Source organism: Mus caroli, unplaced genomic scaffold (genome assembly GCF_978045245.1).
Source record: "Mus caroli unplaced genomic scaffold, Mus_caroli_1 scaffold_6, whole genome shotgun sequence".
Lineage (NCBI taxonomy): Eukaryota > Metazoa > Chordata > Mammalia > Rodentia > Muridae > Mus > Mus caroli.
This window is the reverse complement of record NW_028227261.1, coordinates 28,998,502-29,018,819: the sequence shown is the minus strand read 5'-3', so window position 1 is coordinate 29,018,819 and position 20,318 is coordinate 28,998,502. Positions and strand designations below refer to the sequence as shown.

The 20,318-nt window shown below is 46.6% G+C and overlaps 1 protein-coding gene across 1 annotated transcript in view; it reads left to right on the top strand.

The window, feature by feature from the left end:
- Positions 1-482: 482 nt before the first annotated feature.
- The window catches only part of Phc2 (polyhomeotic homolog 2), a 97,328-nt gene continuing 77,492 nt past the window's right edge, over positions 483-20,318 (top strand). Inside the window, exon 1 of the mRNA XM_021159386.3 lies at positions 483-589. The gene's annotated coding sequence lies outside the window, so the exon portion shown is untranslated. The remainder of the gene's footprint in view (positions 590-20,318) is intronic.

Genomic DNA, 20,318 nt, shown 5'->3' with positions numbered 1-20,318 from the left:
ACAATGTAGTATGGTGGTTGTGTGGCTTTGGGTGTGTGGCTGAGCCTCTCTGAGTATAAACTCGCCCCAGTGATCAAATTAAGTTTATGATATGTACTTCCTAACGCTACCAGAGAGTTAGCTGCAGAAAAGTGTTAGGCACGTGGTTTAAGTGTTCAGAGCCTTTCCGGAATGTAAATTTCCCTGGCTAGACCAAGTTGAGGTGCTCTCCATATGCAGAATAGGAAAAGTACCCGGAGTCCCGGTGCGGAGTTCAGGTAGAGGAGATGCTCCAAAGGGATGGCAAGGCTCCAGAGCCTGCGCCCCCTCCTCCGCCCTCCCCTCCGTTGCCATGGCCACCGGTTCAGTCCCAGAGCAGCACCAAGGCGTGTTCAATTCAATCTCCGCCTTCTCCGAGTGACGATTGGCTGGAGTGGGCACGTGACACTCTCCGGTATGCTAATACATGGTAATCGCCCCCCAGGCCCCTCCTCCGCGGGCCACAGCGGGGCAGCCAGCAGGGTGCGCGGCGGAGAGCCGAGGGGGCGGGCTGAGGGGCGGCCCCGGGAGAGCGCGGCCAGGTGGAGGAGGAGCGCGGAGGCCACCGCAGGTAACGGGCGGGCGCGTGCGCGCTGGGGCTGGCTGGCGGCGGCGGGGCGGCGCGCGGGGGACACCCGGCGCCGCGCGGCGGGTTTAACCCTTTGGGCACCCAGCTGTCACGGTGCGGCGAGAGGGCCCTGCGGCGCAAGGCTGGGCAGCGCGGTGGACACCGGTTCACCGCCGACGCGGACCCGGCCGCGATGAGGACCGCGGCGATCTCTGGAGTCAGGGTTTGCGGGAGGCAGTAGAAGAGCCGCTGAAGTCCCTGCAGTCGCGCGATCTCGGGGGCGCGTGGCCTTCTTACGTGGAGAGGCCCGCCCCTGCGGCCCGTGTCCTCTCGGGGACTGTGGAGACACCGGGGTCCGGCCTCCCCACCGCGCGCCTGCTCTTCCGCGGCCTGACAGCCCAGCCACAGGCTCTTTAGATCCCGAGTTAAGCTGGGTGGGGGTTGCTGGGCATCGAAGGCGAGGTCGAGATGGTGCATTGGGGAGCAAACTGTGCTTGTTGTTACTGGAAGAAAAGAGCTCTCTCCTTAAGCAAAGCAGGTCCCACGGTAGAGAAGGAGGGGTGCCCAAGGTAGGCACTGCCCCCTGTTTTCTGACCTGACAACCGTGGGGAACAGACCTTGGGCACCAGAGTATGTTGTCATGTCCAGAGGAAGCTCCTGTTTTGCTTTAGTTTCTGGCGAATTCTTTAATGGCTAGGTTTAAATCAACTTCCTCCTCCATCTCCGCGCCTAGGTCTGCTACAGAAATGTTGTCTTCTAATTACCCCTTCCCCCAATTCACTAAGACTGGTGGCCGCATTAGGCTCATGGTGTAATTTAGCCTTCGCCACAATAGAAATGCTAGCACGGAGCTGTGCTGCTAATATCAAGCCAGCCCCAGGAGGTTTAGTGTGGAGGGGAAATGCTCCAGTCTCCAGGGTATGAAAAGCAGGCTAATGTGCTCTCATGGACGGAGCTTACTTTACGAGTCTCAAATCGTTTCTTCACAACAAGGGGAAACGTGCTTCCACATGAAAAGTCCCAGCGACCAAACCTAGGTTTGCAAATCAAATGCGAATTGTACTTGCAGGCTGCGTATTTATCAACACAACGACAAACACTTGGTATAAACCAGGCACGCTGTTGTGTCTAGAGGATGCCACACTGACTAAGATAATTAGCCCTTGTCCTCAGAGAGGTGGTGGAAGAGACAAACTGTTAGCCAAAGTGATAGCAGAAGAACAGATGGGGATGCAAGAATGGATCTGTTAAATGTATGCAAAGTCAAAGAAGGCTTTCCAGAGAGCATACTTCAGCAAAGTGTTGAAGGATGAATAGGAGTTTGTTGCAAAGGTTAGGGAGGACATTGAAACAGAAGGCTCAGTGAGTGGTGTGACTAAGGAAAATTCTCTCAGGTGAATAGCTTCCCCCGCCCTTTCATTTTTATTTGGGAATTGGCTTTATATTGCAATCCTGCCTCCTTTACTGTGTGACTTTCTAAAAGCTGGCTTACATGTCTCATTCCTATCATGATTTTCCAGTGGTATTTTCCCGTGAATTCCACCCTGTGAGCTTTTGTGAACCTCACTCCTGGTCTTTGTCACCGGAGAAAAGGTTCAACAAGTGGAAGCAGAAAGGAGTGGTTTCAACGGCTCCAAGGTAGAGAGTCTGGCCCTGGGCACAATGCTCAGCAAAAAAAAAAAAAAAAAAAAAAAAAAAGGAAAGAAAAGAAAGGGAGGGAGGGATGGCAGCCAGGGAGGTTGCACATGCCTGTAATCCTAACACAAGCAACTGAATGAGGAAGGAAGAATCTCAAGTTCCAAGCCAGCCTGGGCTACATATAGAGTTCTAGGTGAGTCTGAACAACACGTGAGCTCCAGGCAGATTACAAACCATGCATACAGGCCGGAACCTGCTGTTAATGGTGCCAGCCGTGTACAGCAGCGGCGAGTCTGACAGCTTCAGCTGTCTTCGTAGAACAGGACCAGTCCATGTCTTTCATGAAGTATTTCCGGGGCTGCCACCTTTCTGTCCTTACTCCTTCCTCTCTCCTGGCCTTTCCTCCCCTTAGTCCCACTTCCACCTATGATTCACTAATGTAGTTTCTCATACTGAGATCCTAACTATCAGAGCAGAGAAACCACACCCTTCTCCGTGGTACCCATGTCCAGAACTATAGCAGTCTGTTATGTCACCTGCCCCAGCTAGCCAGCTTGTCTTTACTTCCCAGTCATGATGAAACAGAGCAAGAATGGGCCCAGATGTGTAAGGTGGGTCTCATTTCCCAGAACTCAATACGTGTTTGAATCGGATAAAGGCCTTTTACCTTCACTTAACCCCAAATTTCCTTTGTGTGCTGGGGGGGGGACAGTATTCATGTACAATGTGTGTGTGCATATGTGACGTGTGTGCTCATGTGTGGTGTGTGTATGTGCATGTCACAGCACACTCGGAGGTCAGAGGGCCTCCTCAGCTGTCAGTCCTCACCTTCCACCTTTTTTGAGATAGGGTCTCTTTATTGCTGCTACACTTTGTGGGTCAGGCTGGCCAGCCTGTGAGCTTCTGGGAGTTCTCCTGTCTCCACTTTCCATCCTGTTGCAACAGCACTGGGGTTGCTGACACTCAGGCCCTCACATTTGCTTGGCAAGTACTTTACCCACTGACCCATCTGGCACCCCCAAATTTCTTTTGAGAATGAGTCGTAGTGAGTTTTTGATGTCAAAGATTAAGCCAAGTAAAGGAGATGACTCTGGTGGTCTCAGATGTGCTCTGGCGGAGCAGACAAGTCTATCAGTGCTGTGAACTTCAAGGTAGCATTGACCGCCTCAGTCAACGTAGTCACACATAATTTGTGTGCAAACACTGTGTGGCGTGTGTGCTTTGATGGACACAGGAAATGAGGAAGGTGGCATGGGGGTTGGGGTATTCTCAGCTTAGAAGAATCTGGATCCTAGTTCTAGTGTTACTGGTCATGTGACTTAGGGCAAGCTCCTTGACTTTGGTTCTACTGGCTTCTTACACGCCTGTGAAGTAAATGGATTCCAAATGTAAGTCATTTCAGCACCTCTTTGAGCTGTAAAGCATTACATTGATTAAGAAAGGAAAACGGGAAACTGTCCAGCACTGTGATTCCCAAGGAAGAATTGTTCAGGGCCCTGGGAAAGCGGTCGCCTGTAATCCCAACCCTTGGGAGGCAGAGGTCATCCTCAGGCTCGGTAGTGACTTTGAGGCTAGCTTGGACTACTTGAGCCCCTATCTCAGAATGCTAAACAAGGGCAGAGAGATGACTTAGTGGGTGAAAGCTCTTGCCATGCATGCCCGACAGACCACTGGAACTCACTAAAAGTGGCACGCAGAAGCATCATGCCCGTTATCCCCTCCTTACCTCTGTGGAGGTGGGAGGGGGAGCCTGGAGCATGAGTTGGAAAGTCATGGGCCAGCCTGGGGTACAGCTGAGCAGAGGAAATAAGAACTCACACCCCAACAAGGTGGAAGAGCCAAGTCCCTAAAGTTGTCAACAGGAACAACAACAGGAACAACAACAACAAATAGCATTACAACAGCAGCAGCCAAATCAACTCAGGGCCATGGTAGATTCTTCTGGAACGAAGATGAGAAGAATCCACAGACCGAAAACACAGTGCTCATAAACTGTGAGGCCGGAATATTTTGAGAGTTTTCAGGGGTCAGGTGACAGGGCTAACCAGTCCGGCAAGATCAAGCTCAAGTAGACAGGCCCATGGGAGGCATGGGATGCCATCTGAAGAGTTACAATTTTATCCTACAGACGGGAAATGGAAGATCTGGGGTTAGGTAAGTTCGGTGTCGTGAAAGCAGTGTTTGAGAAGATTCTCAGCGGTAGGATAAAGACTGGAGTTGGATAGGGAGAGAATGGACAACACAGCCAGCTAGCAAGTTACTTAAACAGGGCGGCTGTGAGAGGGTTAGGGTGGCTGGAAGAAAATCAGAGGCGAGTCCAGTCTGTAACGAACAAGACTGGAGTTGGATCCGAATAACAAAGACAAGAGAGCATCGTTATAGTCTCAACCCTGGTAAAGAGTTAGCAAAAGTGAGGCAGACCATACTGAAAACTGGGGGAGAAGAGGTGAATACTGAAGTATCCAGAAGTGATCCTAGAACTTCTCAGGCGACAAGCCCTGTGCTCGGGAGTAGGCAGTGACTGATGTTCCAGAGAGAGAGAGGTCTGGCATCTAATATGGAGAATGTAACAGTGGGAGCCAGGAAGTTAGCTGAGTTCACCTGTGGGAACATAAAAATACCAGGGTAGAGAGATCTGAAGATGGGGCCCAGAGATTGCCTCCCTTAGGGAGCTGGTGACAGCAGACGGAGTCAGCATGGCAGAGAACAAGGGGTATTGGAGAAGCAAAAGCACCTTTGAACTCATTTATGTGACACAGGCATGCTAACCCACCATCATGCGTGATGTCTCTGATAGACACGGGACCAGCTGACTCAGATTGAGGGACAGCCAAGCCAGACACTGCTGCAGGCCTGTGGGGGTGGCAAAGAGCTCCTGGGATCCACCTGGGTCTGTTAACACAAAATCCTCAACTCCATGCTGTTGCCACGGGCATGTAGTATCACACAAGCCAAGAGAAGAGAAAGAGTTAAGGAGGGAATGAGTCTGCAACGCGAAAGTGTACAGGGCTTGTGAGGAATGGGTCTTGTCCAATAAACAGGAGGCCATTCATAACTCTTGGACCGATAGCATCACCTTAGCTGGGGGATGGAGCATAGGTACACTAAGGGGCTAGATAAAAAGAGAAGCATGGTACAGATTAGAACTGACAGCAGTGCAGTTTATCCGTCTGTGCTTACCACTGAAGACAAGAGGAAGCCATTAGAGTCTAGCAGAAGACGTGGCCCCCTCCGCCTGCTTCATAATTCTGTCCTAAAATACTGTTTCCTTGACAACTTTTAATAGCAGTTATTTCTGTCTGCGTGTGTGCACATGTGTGTGCCGATGCATGTGCGTGTGCGTGTGTGTGTGTGTGTGTGTGTGTGTGTGTGTGTGTGTGTGCATACATGTGGAGGCTAGAGGCAGCCTCCGCTGTCCTTCAGATACTGCCAATCTTGGCTTTCTTACTGTGACTGTTTCTTACTATTGTTGAGACAGGGTATCTTGCTGGCCTGAAACGGCCTGATTCAGGCAGGGCTGGCTGGATCCACCTGTCTCCACCTGTTCAGCTTGGGGATGACAAGAGCACATTGCCACACTGGCTTCACCCGGGTTCTGTGGCTGGAGCACAGGGCTTCATGTTTGCGGGACAAGCGTGTTACCTTCTGAGTCAGCTCCGGCCCCAGCGATTCACTCTTAAAATTGCTACCTGTGCATCGTTTTAAGCAGGGACCATCGAGTGGTCATTTCTTGAGAGCTTGTTAGTGTACTAGGAGTTCTCTGCTTTCTGTGCTTTATCCCATTAAGTTCCTCACAACGCTGGAAGATGCGATGTCACCTTAACCTTGCTGAGCAAATGTGTGTCAGGGATAGGGCCAGAGCCAGCTGTGACTCAGCTCTTACATGTAACTATGTTGTACTGTTTTGGAAAGCAGGATTGGTTTTCTGAGAAGGCAGCCTACATCCTGATGTCAGAAGGACCCCATGTTTGGCTTACTGCCTGGTGGAACTCAATTGTAGAGATGGGGCATGCTCTCACTCTTGCTTCTGTGTGGAGGTCCAAGGGCAGACAACGTGTGGTGTTGGCCTCTGCCTTCTACCTTGTTTGTGTTTGAATAGCTGGCATGTGAGCTGCTGGGGATCCACCTCCGATGGTTAGGAATGCTGGGATTACAGTCATGGACTACCATGTCCAGCTATATTTGTTTTGCAGGGATTTGAACTTGGCTCTTTATCCTTGTACAGCAAACGAGCTTGCCTACTAAGCCATCTCCCTGACCCTTGAAATCTTTATAATTTTTAACAAGCTGTCCTGAATGTTCGTTCCTCGTGTGATAGGCCTCATAGACTAGGTTCTGGCTGAAACTGTCAGCAGGGTTCCCCTTGAAGCTGAAAGGTTTTTTGGTTTTTGTCTTGGTTTTTGTTTTTGTTTTTCCCGTAGCCTTTATTTTGGGCAAGTGGTTTGGTGGCTCAAAGTCCTTACTGTGCTATGATACCTAATCATATTCCATTCGTTCCCCATATTGTGGGGACTCTTTGGGTCTAGACTGGTGGTTTCGAGGACAGCAGGGAAGTATCTTGAACATCACCTTGCTACCTAACCAGCATGAAAGACTGGCAACTTAGGAAAGCCACCCATCATTTGAGAGGCTTACAGGATGGAGTTGCGGTCCTGAGGATACTAAACAGGAGTTCACTTCTGTTCTTTTTGTGGTCAGTTATAAGCCATTTGTTCGTGGGAGGCCGGGGGACTTTGTCAGCCTACTGAGAGAAAAATGAGCACAGGTGTGCTGTGACTCGTCCACCCCATCTGGACAGGCAGTGCTCCTCAAACCACAGGCTCCCTGCGGGGCTGAACAACTGGCCACAGCTGTCTGCACTGCTCACGTCACGCCCTTGCCTTTGCTCCCGCTCTGTTCCTCTACACACAGGATGGTGAAAAATGTGGAAAGTTCCCTCTTCGTGCCCTTTCCCCTTTTGGGTTCCACTCATGGTCACTTGGAACTGACAGTGAGGAGAATATTTGTGTTCACTGATATTGCTGTCTCAGAACCAGTTTTCACTCACCCACCTATCCCTCCCACTCCTCTGGGTAATAATTTAACCAAATCTTGACCATATCCTGGTATAGCTTGAGACTAACCACCCATCGGTCAAGTCCTCCTAGCCTTGTGGGGGAAGGCAGACAAGACTGTGATGGTGCTCCGCCTCCTTTCGTTGTCTGCTTTCTCATTGCATGTGTTCCTGTTCTCCACTCCCAACCCTGCCAAGTAAGTCTAAGAATGTGTACGGGTGGAAACATGAAAAAAATTTTGGGTACACTGTAATCTGTAGCATATGTCTTGAACCAAGCCTTCCAGGGCTAAGTCTTTCACAGGCTCCCTCTGGGCACGTGGCTCTCTTCTTGTCCTCTAACCTACCAGTCTAGACCCAACGGAGTCCCCACCATATGAAGAACAAATGTATGGTCAGGTGCCATAGCAACAGGAGCAGCGGGATGCGAGGGTGGGTCAGGTGGTGGGTACCTGCTGCTGTGGAACCCCTCCCACTCCTCCCACGTGTTCTGCTTACAGCCATCAGCTTCTCCTTATCTGTTAGGAGTCATCCCCACTGTCGTTTCCCAGAAGCCTTTTCTAGCTTACTTTCCTGTCAGCACCCTTCCTCTCCCATCATCTTAATCCTGGCCACATGACTGTAATTTCTGGGGACTGTATGACTCTGTTCCTAGCACTAGTCGTTGGATGTAATAGTTGGTTAATAGATGGCTGTTGAACAAATCAACCCTACACTTTCACTGCCTCTAAAAAACTGCAAAGTATCCAGGCTTGTGCCCTGTATAAATATATTCCTCTTCAGGCAGAGGCAGGCGGATTTCTGAGTTCGAGGCCAGCCTGGTCTACAAAATGAGTTCCAGGACAGCCAGGGCTATACAGAGAAACCCTGTCTCAAAAAACCAAAAAAAAAAATTCCTCTTCATTCCCCCTCCTCTGGGCTCATGTGTAAAGGAAGAAATTGTAAAGAAACCACACCAATGCAGGCTTGGCAACTTACCTGCTCTGGCGAGGTCCCTGGGCCATCCCCACTCTGAAGCTGTCTCTGGCCTCAAAAAGAACCATACGTGTCGAAGTCAGTATTGGCTCATTGTTGATGGCAGGGTCTGTTTCCAGCTTACTGTGGGTTTGCCAGCATCAAGCTCTTTGATAAATACTTGTCAGATAAGCGAACTCAACTCCTTTGTTGATAGCACATGCCCCATGCCTGCCACCCGTGTCCTGAATCACTGTCATCCAGGACCTCTGTTTGGCATCATCATTCCATGGGACCTAGACTTGTCACCTAGGCTCTTGACGCTCCCCCAACCCCCATGCAAAGTCAAGGTACCTCTCTGTCTCGTGATCATAACAACCTAATATTCCCCAGGAGAACACCCCTCCCACCGTGTCTGTAGGAGAGTATTCCTTCCTCTTCCTGTCGCCAAAACCATCCAGAATCCATGTGTTGTTCATATCTGGAATTGCATTCAAATTTCTAAAGGAAGTTAGCTGAAAAACGCATTGGAAATATCAGGTTGGCGGGTTGTAGCCATGCAGGGAAGGCTCCGCTGTAGGTTTCAGATGCTGTCTGATAGTCAGGAAGGAGGACGGGGACATTTATAGGGAAAGAAGCCCCTCTGCCTGGAGTTCCCTTAAAGCATCTCACCAGCTCAGGAGGAAGAATCCCAGCTCAGTTAGCCTCTGTGGTGGGGAATGTGTTCTTCTCATAGAGAGAGAGAGAGAGAGAAAGAGAGCCATGAGCCAGGCTGAAGGCCTGACTGTATGTGGCCTCACTCCCCTCCCACACATGTTCTGGGACTCAGAAACAAGACTGTTGGTCATGTTTACAGTGAGAACACCGAGCCTCTTGCCTCTCGGTGATCTTACCATTTAAGGTCCCCTCAGATGCTCTCTCAGGAACTGTCTTAGGATTCTCTTCAGGATCCTTGGCAACCAGTTACCACGATAGCTTCAAACATCACAAGAGTAGTATCTGTAACTACTGTAAAGGCAATGGGTTATGGGAGCTGGAGGCAGCTCAGTGGGTAAGCATGCTCATCCTCCAGTGCATCAGGCAGACCACAACCACCTGTGACCCCAGTTCCTCCTCTGGCCTCCACAGGCACCAGCACACATGTAGTGCACATGTAGACATACAAGCACAACAAACATACACATTAAAAGTAAAAGAGGCCGGGCGGTGGTGGCGCACGCCTTTAATCCCAGCACTTGGGAGGCAGAGGCAGGCGGATTTCTGAGTTCGAGGCCAGCCTGGTCTACAAAGTGAGTTCCAGGACAGCCAGGGCTATACAGAGAAACCCTGTCTCGAAAAACCAAAAAAAAAAAAAAAAAAGTAAAAGAGACAGTGAATTCTTAGAGATGCTTACATTAATATCTCTCTCTCTCTCTCTCTCTCTCTCTCTCTCTCTCAGCCTGTCTCTTCCTCCCCCTCTCTGTCTGTCTCCATTCATGTTTAACATCCATACCAAAATGCCATCTTTGATAAACCTTAACTCTGCTTCTGGGTTGGCAGATCCTTTATGGTCAGATCTAAGGTCAGCGATTTGTTAGTCCATGACACTGACTGACATAAAAGTTTCATCAAGTCACTGCGTGTTCATTTTTATACCGACCCAGGAATCAAAGGGAGGAGGGAAGCAGGTGGGTAAACCTGGTTACCAGGGGACTTCTCCCAACAGAAATGTGAATATGGAAAGGATGCACACAGTGCAGAAGCTAGGGGACCTGCTATTCCATCCTTTCCCATCGGGGAAGGACAGGAGGGAACCACAAGCACAGGTCAGTGAGGTGCAAGGCTTCTCCAGGTCCTTGAGGAGGAAGCACTCGGCTCTCTCCAGAGCAGGGCAGGGGAGTTCTCCAGGACAAATGATGACTGCTACGGGATACCCACTCCTCCAGGGAACTATCTGAAATTGGAAAGTTGCTATGAATCCATTTCTACAATTGGTTTCTTTAACAATGATTTATTGGACATTTTGTCAAGTTGTCCAATGCATGGAAGAGGAAGTGAAAGCTGAGCTCAGCAGTGGCCTGGAGGCAGGGTTTACACCTGGAGGTTTATTTGTTTGTTTGATTGTTTGGTTGGTTTTTCCAGACATTTTTTTTCCCTGCATATCCCTGGCTGTCCTGGAACTCACTCTGTAGACCAGGCTGGTCTTGAACTCAGAAATCTGCCTGCCTTTACCTCCCAAGTGCTGGGCTGGGATTAAAGGTGTGCACCACCACTGTCTGGCACAACTGGATGTTTGTAAATATGACCCTGAATTTCTTTTCTGACTGTAAGGAGATCTGAGCTTATTTAAATACTTTGCATTTAAAAAATATTGTTGATTCTGTTGTAAAAACAGTGCAACATCATAGTGCATGCCTGTGATTCCAGCACTTGGAAGTCTGAGGCAGGAGCATTCTGAGTTTCAGGACAGTCTGGGCTACATAGTGGGAACTTGTTTCCAAAGAAAAGTTAGGGGTCAGGGGAGATGGGTCTGGGAGATGACGCAGCGGGTAAACGCACCTCACACCAAGCCTGACAGCCTCAAATGTCTGAAATCCACAAAGTGGAAGGACAGAAGTGACTCCTGCAAGCTGTCCCCTGACCTCTGTGTGTTCCATGGCATGTGTGGGTCCACATACATATGCATGCAGACTCACACTGAATGCATGCATACATACATACACACACACACATACATAATACATAATTATATAACTAAAGACATAAATGTGAAAAGAAATAAGTGGGCAAACACAGCAAGCTTCTCTACTGACATTTCTTACCTTTGGTTCTTGCCTGGGGAAAATCCCATACTGACCTGCAAGACTGAGTCCAGGGACAAAGTCATCTTCTGCAAATATAGGACCAGCTAAAGACAACTCTGTCTCCATTGGGACTAAGACCACAAAAGGCCCTCTTATGCATTGTCTGAAAGAAATGTAATTTCTTTTCTGCTTTAATGTAATGATGGTTTGCGCCATGAATGGCTTGTCACTGGCCTGTACGGAGCAGGAAGTGGAGGTCAGTAGGACACTTAGGTTCCAGCTTTGCCTCTGATGCCTAGATAAGAACCTCATGTTCTTCCCATCCCCCTCTGTGCCCCAGTCCTATTGTGAGTGGTGGGAATACCCATAACTTGTACCTCAAAGGGTTAATGAAATGAGATGGTCTAGTACATTGGTTCTCAACCTTCCGAACTCTGTGATCCCTTGATCCAGTTCCTCGTGTTGTGCTGACCCCAACCATAACATTATTTCATTGCTACTCCACAACTGTAATTTTGCTACAGTTATGAATAAGTAATGTAAATGTCTGATATGCAGCCCGGTAAAAGGGGTCGCAACCCACGGATGAGAATGGCTGCTGTGAGCCATTTGCTACGTTGTGAGCTCTGTGCAGAACTTACCTCTTGCTGTTTGCTGTGACCTTCCACTAATCCTATCTGAAACGGGGAGGCTGAGATGCACAGAGGTACAGCGACCTCCTTGCAGTTGTACAGTCTGGACTCCGAGGATTCTCATCCTTAACTGAGCACTGATGCTCTTTCATTCCAGTTAGCAAGAGGGAAAGAAAAGGAGAATTCCAGTAAGAGGAAAGACAGTTTGATGAAGTACAAGGACATGACAACACTCTCTCAGAGGCAAGTTCAGGCTATCGTAGAAAGTGGGAGATGTCCTTAGGTTCAGGCCCATGGGATGAGCCACCCATGCTTAGGGTGGGGCTTCCCTTAGTTAAACCTCCATTGCCTGTAACCTGTGTGTGTCCAGGATGAATAGAAGTGGGTGTGGATTTGGGCCAGCACCTTTACACGTTTGTGGATGGCAAGGTCATGGGCACCACCCACCCCCACCCCTGCTAGATGTCATTTCTTTCATTATTTTTATTAACAGTTCTGAAGTGTTGGGAGTTGAGTTTTTGTGTATTTTATCATCCATGCCTGATTCTATTACTCAGGAATAATGCAAGTATAAACTTGATCGTCACAACTTGGCCTGTGGCAATGTGCCTCATCTCCAAGAAAGAAGCAATTAGGCTTTTATTAAATTTTGCACCAAGTGTTTAATTTTTCACAGCTTTGCTGGCAACAATGTTTTTTTTTTCTCTTACAGAAAATGCTTAGAATCAAACCATTTTTTGAACCATTTGTTTTCTCTGTGTGTGTAGATGTTCTTAATCCAGTCAGGTTGGAGATCAGGATTAAGCTATTGACTGTGATGGAGGCACTGACTCCCAGCTTGGGAGGTGGCTGGCCCCCTAGCCGTGGCCCGGAGCCGTGAGGTCCTATTTGCCAGTAGCCTTGAGTTTGAGCTTCCCTTGTCAGGCCCTTGCGTCGTCATCATTCAGGACATTCCCACAGAGAATGAGATTCTTGGCTCCCTTGAAACTTCCCTCTTGCTCCTGCTTCCTCCAGGCCTCCTCGCCACACAGGAGACTCTCTGGGCTCTGCTTGTCATCCCTCATTCAGTCAGAAAGTCCAGTCTTACTTCCTGTTTCCCAAGGACATGCAGCTCACAACTGCTGACATATGCACTGTGCTCTCACTTTTTCTGCAGTGCCTAAGACATCACAGTCCCCAAAGGAGTAACTTCCCTGCTCCTACAAAGAAAGAAATCAAAGATAAGATGACCTTTCCACTTCATCCTAAGATGGGACCGTGTGCAGAATGGTTTATATTACATACTGATGACTGGGAGTGTAATTTATTGAACATTTGCATTGGGAATTAAGTTCTTATTCCATGCTTTCAGCAATTCTACAAGGGAAATCGGTTAAATTGCCACCATCAAATACACTTGCTCCCAGTTCTCTCGACTCTGGTTAGTGGTCTTAAAAAGCTGTCTTAGGGTCACAGAAATGGTTCTGTGGGTTTAAGCTTCGCTGTAATAAAATAAAAAAAGAAAAGACAAGGAAAGGAAAGGAAAGGAAAGAAAAGAAAAGAAAAGAAAAGAAAAGAAAAGAAAAGAAAAGAAAAGAAAAGAAAACCTAAGGACCAGAGTTCGATCCCTGAAACCCATCTGAAAGTAGAAGAAAACTGACTCCACAAAACTGTACTCTGACCTCCACATGTACGAGTACCTGGACACATTCTTAGAATAGTAATAATAGTAGCTATATATATATATATATATATATATATACATATATGTATATATATATATATATATTGCTTCAATACATTGGGGATATCCTGCTTGTGCTTCAGGTGAATATGACTGGAATGTGGCTGCTGGGTACTAAGAAGTTTATTTTAGAGCGAACCAAGTATCCTTTACAGATAAACGTTACATTGTAATTGCCATGCAACACAATTTATCCACACTGGTGTAGACTAAATAATGACCCCTCAAATCTAAAGTCCAAATCTCTGGAACCTACAAATGTTGCCTCAAAAGGAAAAGGCTCTTTGTTGATGTGATTAAGATAAAGATCTTGACCCAGGGAGAGTGTCTTGAACAGCTTGATCACAGACATCCTGGTAAGAGGGAGGCACAGAGTGCAGGAGGCAGCCTGGTGGGCTTAGAGACAGAGATTGGAAAGATAAGGCTGTGAGCCATAAGGAATGCTGGAAGACTAGGGGAACAGTCCTTCCTAGTTCTCCCGCAGGCAATGTAGCCTTACTGACTGCTTTGATTTCAGCCCAAAGAAACTAATGTTGTACTTCCACTTCCAGAACTTTGAAGAGTTACATTATGTTATTCGAGCCACTAAATTTGTAGCAAATTGTTGCAGCAGCAACAGGACCAACACAATGAGGACAGTAGCTTACTTCATTATTCCTTTTGAGGGTAAATATATGAATAGCTAGCACGTGGATGGTTTCACTAGACATGGATGAAGTGTTTTCCACATGCTAAGCTCTGCGTAAGCATTGGCCACACTTCTTCTTTATTAATGTGTGTGTGTACTCATATGTGCATACATATATGTGGAGGCCAGAGGCCAACCTCAGGTGTCATTCTTCAAGAGGTATCCATCTTGGTTTTGGAAGGATGGTCTCTTACTGTGACCTGGGGCTCACTTATGTGTCTGGCCAAGGAACCCAGGGATCTGCATGTCTCTGACTATGGTATTGTAAGCATGTCCCTGTGATCAGCTTTTTACTTGGAGCCTTCATCTCTAATACCTCCACAGTATTCTCTGTGGTTTTGGTTTCTAAGGGATTTAGGCATCACAGAATGAATAGATGGTTTCCCTCCTCTATCTTCTGGGAGTATTCATATAATAGTGACGTTATATCTCCCCTGAATACTTGGTGGAATTCACAAGTAAAGTCATTTTGTCTTTCTAGGAAGGTTTCACACCAATTAATTTAAAATTATTTTGGTGTGTTGTTTGTTCTTGTGGTTTTGGTTTTGGGAGATGGGGTTTCTCTGTGTAGCCCTGGCTGTCCTGAAACTCACAGGCTGGCCTCAAACTCAGAGATCTGCCTGCCTCTGCCTCCTGAGTCCTGGGATTAATGACAGTGTGCTATCACACAAATTATTTTTAATAGGTACAGTGTAGCCAGCATATATATATCCTAGCTACTCTGTACCAAAAAGTAAATAAACAAAAATAAAATTGAGAGGAGGAGGTGGGATAAAGAGAGAGAACCATAGACCAATTCAGCTTGTCTGTCTCTTCATGTGTGAGCTCTGATAACTTGTGCATTTCCAGGAAATGATCCCTAGTGTTGCCTCATTGTCCTTTTGACGTCTGTGAGAGCTGTCATCTCTGGGTTCGCCCTTCTCATCGCTCTGGCTGAGTTTTCTGTCTTACTGTTAGTTTCAAAGACCCGGCTTTTCTTTTCGGGGTTTGCCTGCCACGGTCCCACCCCGTTTGTCTTACCTCCCTCTTATTCCTCTCTTTGTGTTTTGTATTTCATTTGCTCTTTTCTTACTTCTTAAGAAGGAAGCCGATGTTAAAATGCAAGAACTTTCTTTCTGGAATGGCTAACAAGTCCTTTATGGACCATGCATCCATTTCTCTCACAGGTTTTATATGTGACACTTTTTCATTTTGTTACATTCAAAATAGTTTCTACTTTCCCCTGAGATTTTAGTTTTTGACTCATGAACTATTTTAAAACACATTGTTTCTCAAATATTAGGGAGTTTCCTAATGGCTCTCTCTTACTGACTTTAAATGTTGTTCTCTAGTGTATTCCTGTGATTTCACTTCTCTTCAAAGTGTTTTTGATTGTTTGGGGGACAGGGTCTCAGTATGTAGCTCTGGCTGGCCTTGAACTCACAGAAATCTGAGTGCTGGGATTAAAGGCATGCACCACTGAGCCCAGCCTATAACATTTTCAATAGTACAGTTATGATAAAGTTCATCTGTTCAGTATCCATATGTCTCAAAAGATCAATTTTACCCTCATTTTGAGAAATATTTTCTGAGTATAGAATTTGAGGTTGTCTTTTAATTTGTTTTTGTTTTTCTTTAAAGATGTCTATTGACTGTCAGCTGTGTAATGGTATGTAAAAAAGCCTGGATTTTGCTCCCATGTAATATGTCCTTTTTTTCTGAGAATTTTCGGGATTTTCTTGTCATCATCTCAGCAGTTTGACTGTGACAGTCCTTGCAATAATTTTTTCCATGTATTCTGCTTAGCTGGACTTCTTGGGTCTGCAAGTTCATGGCTTTTGTTGAATTTGGAAGCTTTACTGGTTCTGCTCCTTTCCACCCAGGTCTCTCCCTCCTGAAACTGTGATGTGGGGAACCTTAGGTTGCCCAATAAGGCCATTGATGGGTAGCCCGTGTCTCTCCAGCCTTCCTCCAGTCTCTTTCCTGCGGGGTCATTCCTGATGCCAAGTCTCCTAATCTGTTGTTACTCTCGTGCGCTTTGCTTTTGTCTTGGCTGTCCTTTCTGGTCACTGGAAGCTGGATTTGGGGTTGCCCTGTCCTCACGATCCTGTGTCTTCTCGCTCCTGAGCACATGGCAGGCAGTTATTAATGTCACTTCCTGAACATGTGGGAGCAATTATTAATGCTGCCTCCTGATCACGTGGGGTGCAGTTATTAATGTTGCTTTAATACCTCATCTGCTAGTTCTCCCACTCCTGGAGTCTCTCACCAACGTCTTTTGTCTGCCTTCTTGTTTTCACTGGGTCCAACGAGGCTTTGTGAATTTGATCTTCCTGTTGCTGACACTTGCTCTATTCCTTTAAATTGTTTTGAAATACAGAGGAACACAAGCTGCCCTGCCCTGCCCTGCTCTGTGTGAGCAGGGGCTGCTCCATCTGCTCCTTCCAGGTGGTCTGGAGTAGTTCTCATGTGTGTCTACATGTCCCTCAGCGCTACCCATGACAATCCAGAGAGGCCTGTGTGCACAATTCCTGAGTGTTTTCCTTCCCTCTCCCTCTCTTTCCCTCCCTCTCCCTCTCCTTCCCTCTCCTGCCCTCTCCTTTCCTCTTCTCTCTCCCTCCTTCTTTCCCCTCTCCTCTATTTCCACCCTTCTCCCTCCCTCTCCCTCTCCCTCCCTCTTCTCTCTCCCTCATTCTCCTCTCCTCTCCCTCCTTCTCCTTTCCCTCCTTCTCCTTTCCCTCCTTCTCCTCTCCCTCCTTCTCCTCTCCCTCCTTCTCCTCTCCCTTCCCCCCTTCCCCCCCCACCGACTCCTTCTCCCCTTCTCCTCTCCTCTCCCCCTCTCCTCTCTCTCCCACTCCTTTCTCCTTTCCTCACTCACCTCCTTACAGGTACTCCAGCCATTTTCCCTTCCAGATCACCATCTTCTCTACCCAGGGGCTCTCTGAACACCTGTTCCCTCCTCGCACTGTTCCTGGAGGTGCCCCCAGGGAGCAGCCTAGTATTTTCCAGGGGTCACTTTGTGTCTTCTTGCTCAGGCATCACAAGCCTGTGTTATCTATCTGCTAATATATCTGAAAAACAGTGTTTTCTGTCTTTTATCCAGTTTTCAGTTGTTTATGGAGGAAGGATAAATCATATTCCTCCTCTCCTACCCTCTTGGTAAAAATCTCTAATTTCAGCCGGGCGTGGTGGCGCACGCCTTTAATCCCAGCACTCGGGAGGCAGAGGCAGGCGGATTTCTGAGTTTGAGGCCAGCCAGGCCAGCCAGGGCTACACAGAGAAACCCTGTCTCGAAAAACCAAAAAAAAAAAAAAATAATAATAATAATAAAATAAAATAAATCTCTAATTTCCACAAGGCTTTATATTTTTTAGATCTAGCATTCACAAGGCCTTGGGTTTAATATCCAGCACCATGCAAACACACACACACACACGCACACGCACAGGCACATGTGCACACATGTACATACACACACACACTTTCGCTCAAAGCATGGTCTTTGAATAATTCATGATGTATATATTTAAATAAACCTATATTTGATACACTAGATGAAGGGAGATGTGGGAGATTTGCATCTTCCCACAGCTTCTATCGTATGGTCAGAGACTAAATCGCGGTTACAGATATTCAAGGGTTCAGAGGGAGTTCAGACTAGGCTCATACCGACCTGACTCTGCCTCCCTGGGAGTCCATGATTGCCAGGAGCGTGAGCAGCTCCCTCGCGATCAACCCTGAAGCTGCCTTGCTCTGTTTAAACCCTCTCTGTGTTTTGTTTGGGCCTCTCATTCCAGTACAAACAGAGTTGCTGAGAGAAAGGATCTCAAGGGTCATTGAGATGAAGACTAAAGCCAGCGTGAGATGCTCATGCTCTGGGATGGCTTTCTTTAGACTCTGGCAGTTTCCAAGCTGCCAATACCTGACATCAGAGTTCATAAACTAAACACCTGCCTTTGGACCAACTTATGTAGATTAATAAATCAACTTCAGCTATTAACCCTCTAGTGGATAGGACACATGGTGTGTGGGGGGGAGTATACATGTGCAAATGCACACTCATCTGTTTAGAATCTTCCGTGTGTGAGGCATCTCTGTCTCCAGCACAGCATGAATTCAGTTCTTGGGTATCTAATGAGCCGAGAGATAAGGGAGCTACACAGTGCGTCCATGAGTTGCATTGCACTGCGCTTTCTCTTACACCACAGCTCAACCCTCAGTAGTCCCATCATTCATCTGTCATCAGAGCACAGACGCAACCTTGGACTGTTGTCATGTCCTCACAGGCATGTACTCTAGGGCTGCAGGAGGCCTGCCTGATAAGCCAGAACTGGACAAATAAATGATTGTTTTTTTCATTGGGAAAAAATTTGAAACTCATGATTTGCATACAGTGGATCAAAACAATGACAAAACAGTGAAGCCAGCATATGATTATATAGAGAGATGTAGACATAGTCATAGGCAGAGACAGAGACATGGATATGAAGACATAGACATAAAGGCATAGGCAAATACATAGACAAAGACAAAGGTATAGACATAAACAGGGCATAAACACAGACAGACATAGACAAAGACATAGACATAGGCAAAGACATAGACAGATACAGACATAGACAGATACAGACACAGAAAAAAAAAGATATAGACATAGAGAAACATAGACAGACATAAACAAAGGCATAGACATACACATAGACATAGACATAAAAACATAGGCAAAGACATAGACAAAGACATAGACATAGGCAGACATAGATATTGATATACCCTTTTAATTCAACACCCTGCCACACGTTGGAGTCTTTGAGTTTGAGGTTGTACTGTTGGCCATGTCTGATTGTGCTGACTCTTTCAAAGTCAGCATTCACATTTGAGATTGCTACCGTGGGATTTTTTAAAAATACAATAAAATTATCAGTTCCTCTGTGCATTTATTTTCTACTAAAAGTTAAAAGAACACAAGTTTTCCTGCTATTATGAGCTTCCGGGGGAAAAAATAGAAAATCTAATTATCTGCCCAAGTTATTACATTCTAATCAGACAGCCCAATATTCGCTTTGCACCTTTCAAGCTATTATATTTTTCCTAGATTTGAGGCTTCTAGTCACATAGGAATACCTGAAAATCAATGAATTTTTTTTAGGTCAAATCAAAGCTTAAAATCATAATGAAGTCATCCATATATATTCAAAGTGGTGACAAGTTTAGAGACTATCCCAACACTGACTGAACCTTTCAAGAGAGAACCACATGGCAGAGCCTAATGTAATAATCCATGATCACACATGGATTATTCAGTCACTGTGGATCCTTGCACAGGGCTGACAGGGGCATGCTCTCTCCTCTGTGATGAATACACAGTGTAAGAGATGGGCTTAAGTCCACTTTTGGGCATGATCATTCCCTACACTACCATTCTTAGGATCCCATCTGTGACATCCACAAACACTGCAGGTCTATTGATTGCTTCCTTCTCAATTGACACTGACCCTTTTTTTTTAAAGATTTTATTTATTGTATGTAAGTACACTATAGCTATCTTCAGATCTCATTACGGGTGGTTGTGAGCCACGATGTGGTTGCTGGGATTTGAACTCAGGACCTCCGGAAGAACAGTCAGTGCTCTTAACCGCTGAGCCATCACATCAGCCCCTTGACACTGACCCTTAACATGAGGTCCCTTAGTTCTCTTTCAAGCCAAGAATATCTTGTTTGTCTATCGCTTCTTCCTGCTTTTGCATGACTAATAATGTCTAGATCTCTTTCCAATTGACAGGAAAGCCACCTCTAGACTCCCACAAGATAATCTTGTTTCTGGCCTGGGCATGGAACAGATCTATGATAGAGGGTCAGAGCTTGCTACTGGGATTGCAGGCCAAGCTCTAAAGGACATTTGCTAACATGTCTGACTGAGCCTGTGGACTCTTCAGTGGAATTTCTTCATAGAATATGTGAAAAGACCCAAGAGTCACAGTTATGTTAACCACTTGTGATATCTTCACTATCGATAGACCAAAGTCTCAAAGCCTAACTCCCTAGTAGCCTGGGAAACAAGACTTAGTCCTAGCAGGGTCTGAATCCCCAAATTTAGCAGGCATTGGTGATTTCCAGCTGGACCCACAACAACCAAAAGATTCCCTAAGAAGCTGAAATGAGAAGCATTTCAGAGTATGGCTTTCTAATTTTTGGAATATTTGCTTCTAACTAATGAGATATTTTGGAGATAGAACCCAACTCTCACATAAAGTTTGTGTTTTGTGTGTACCTTATATAGAG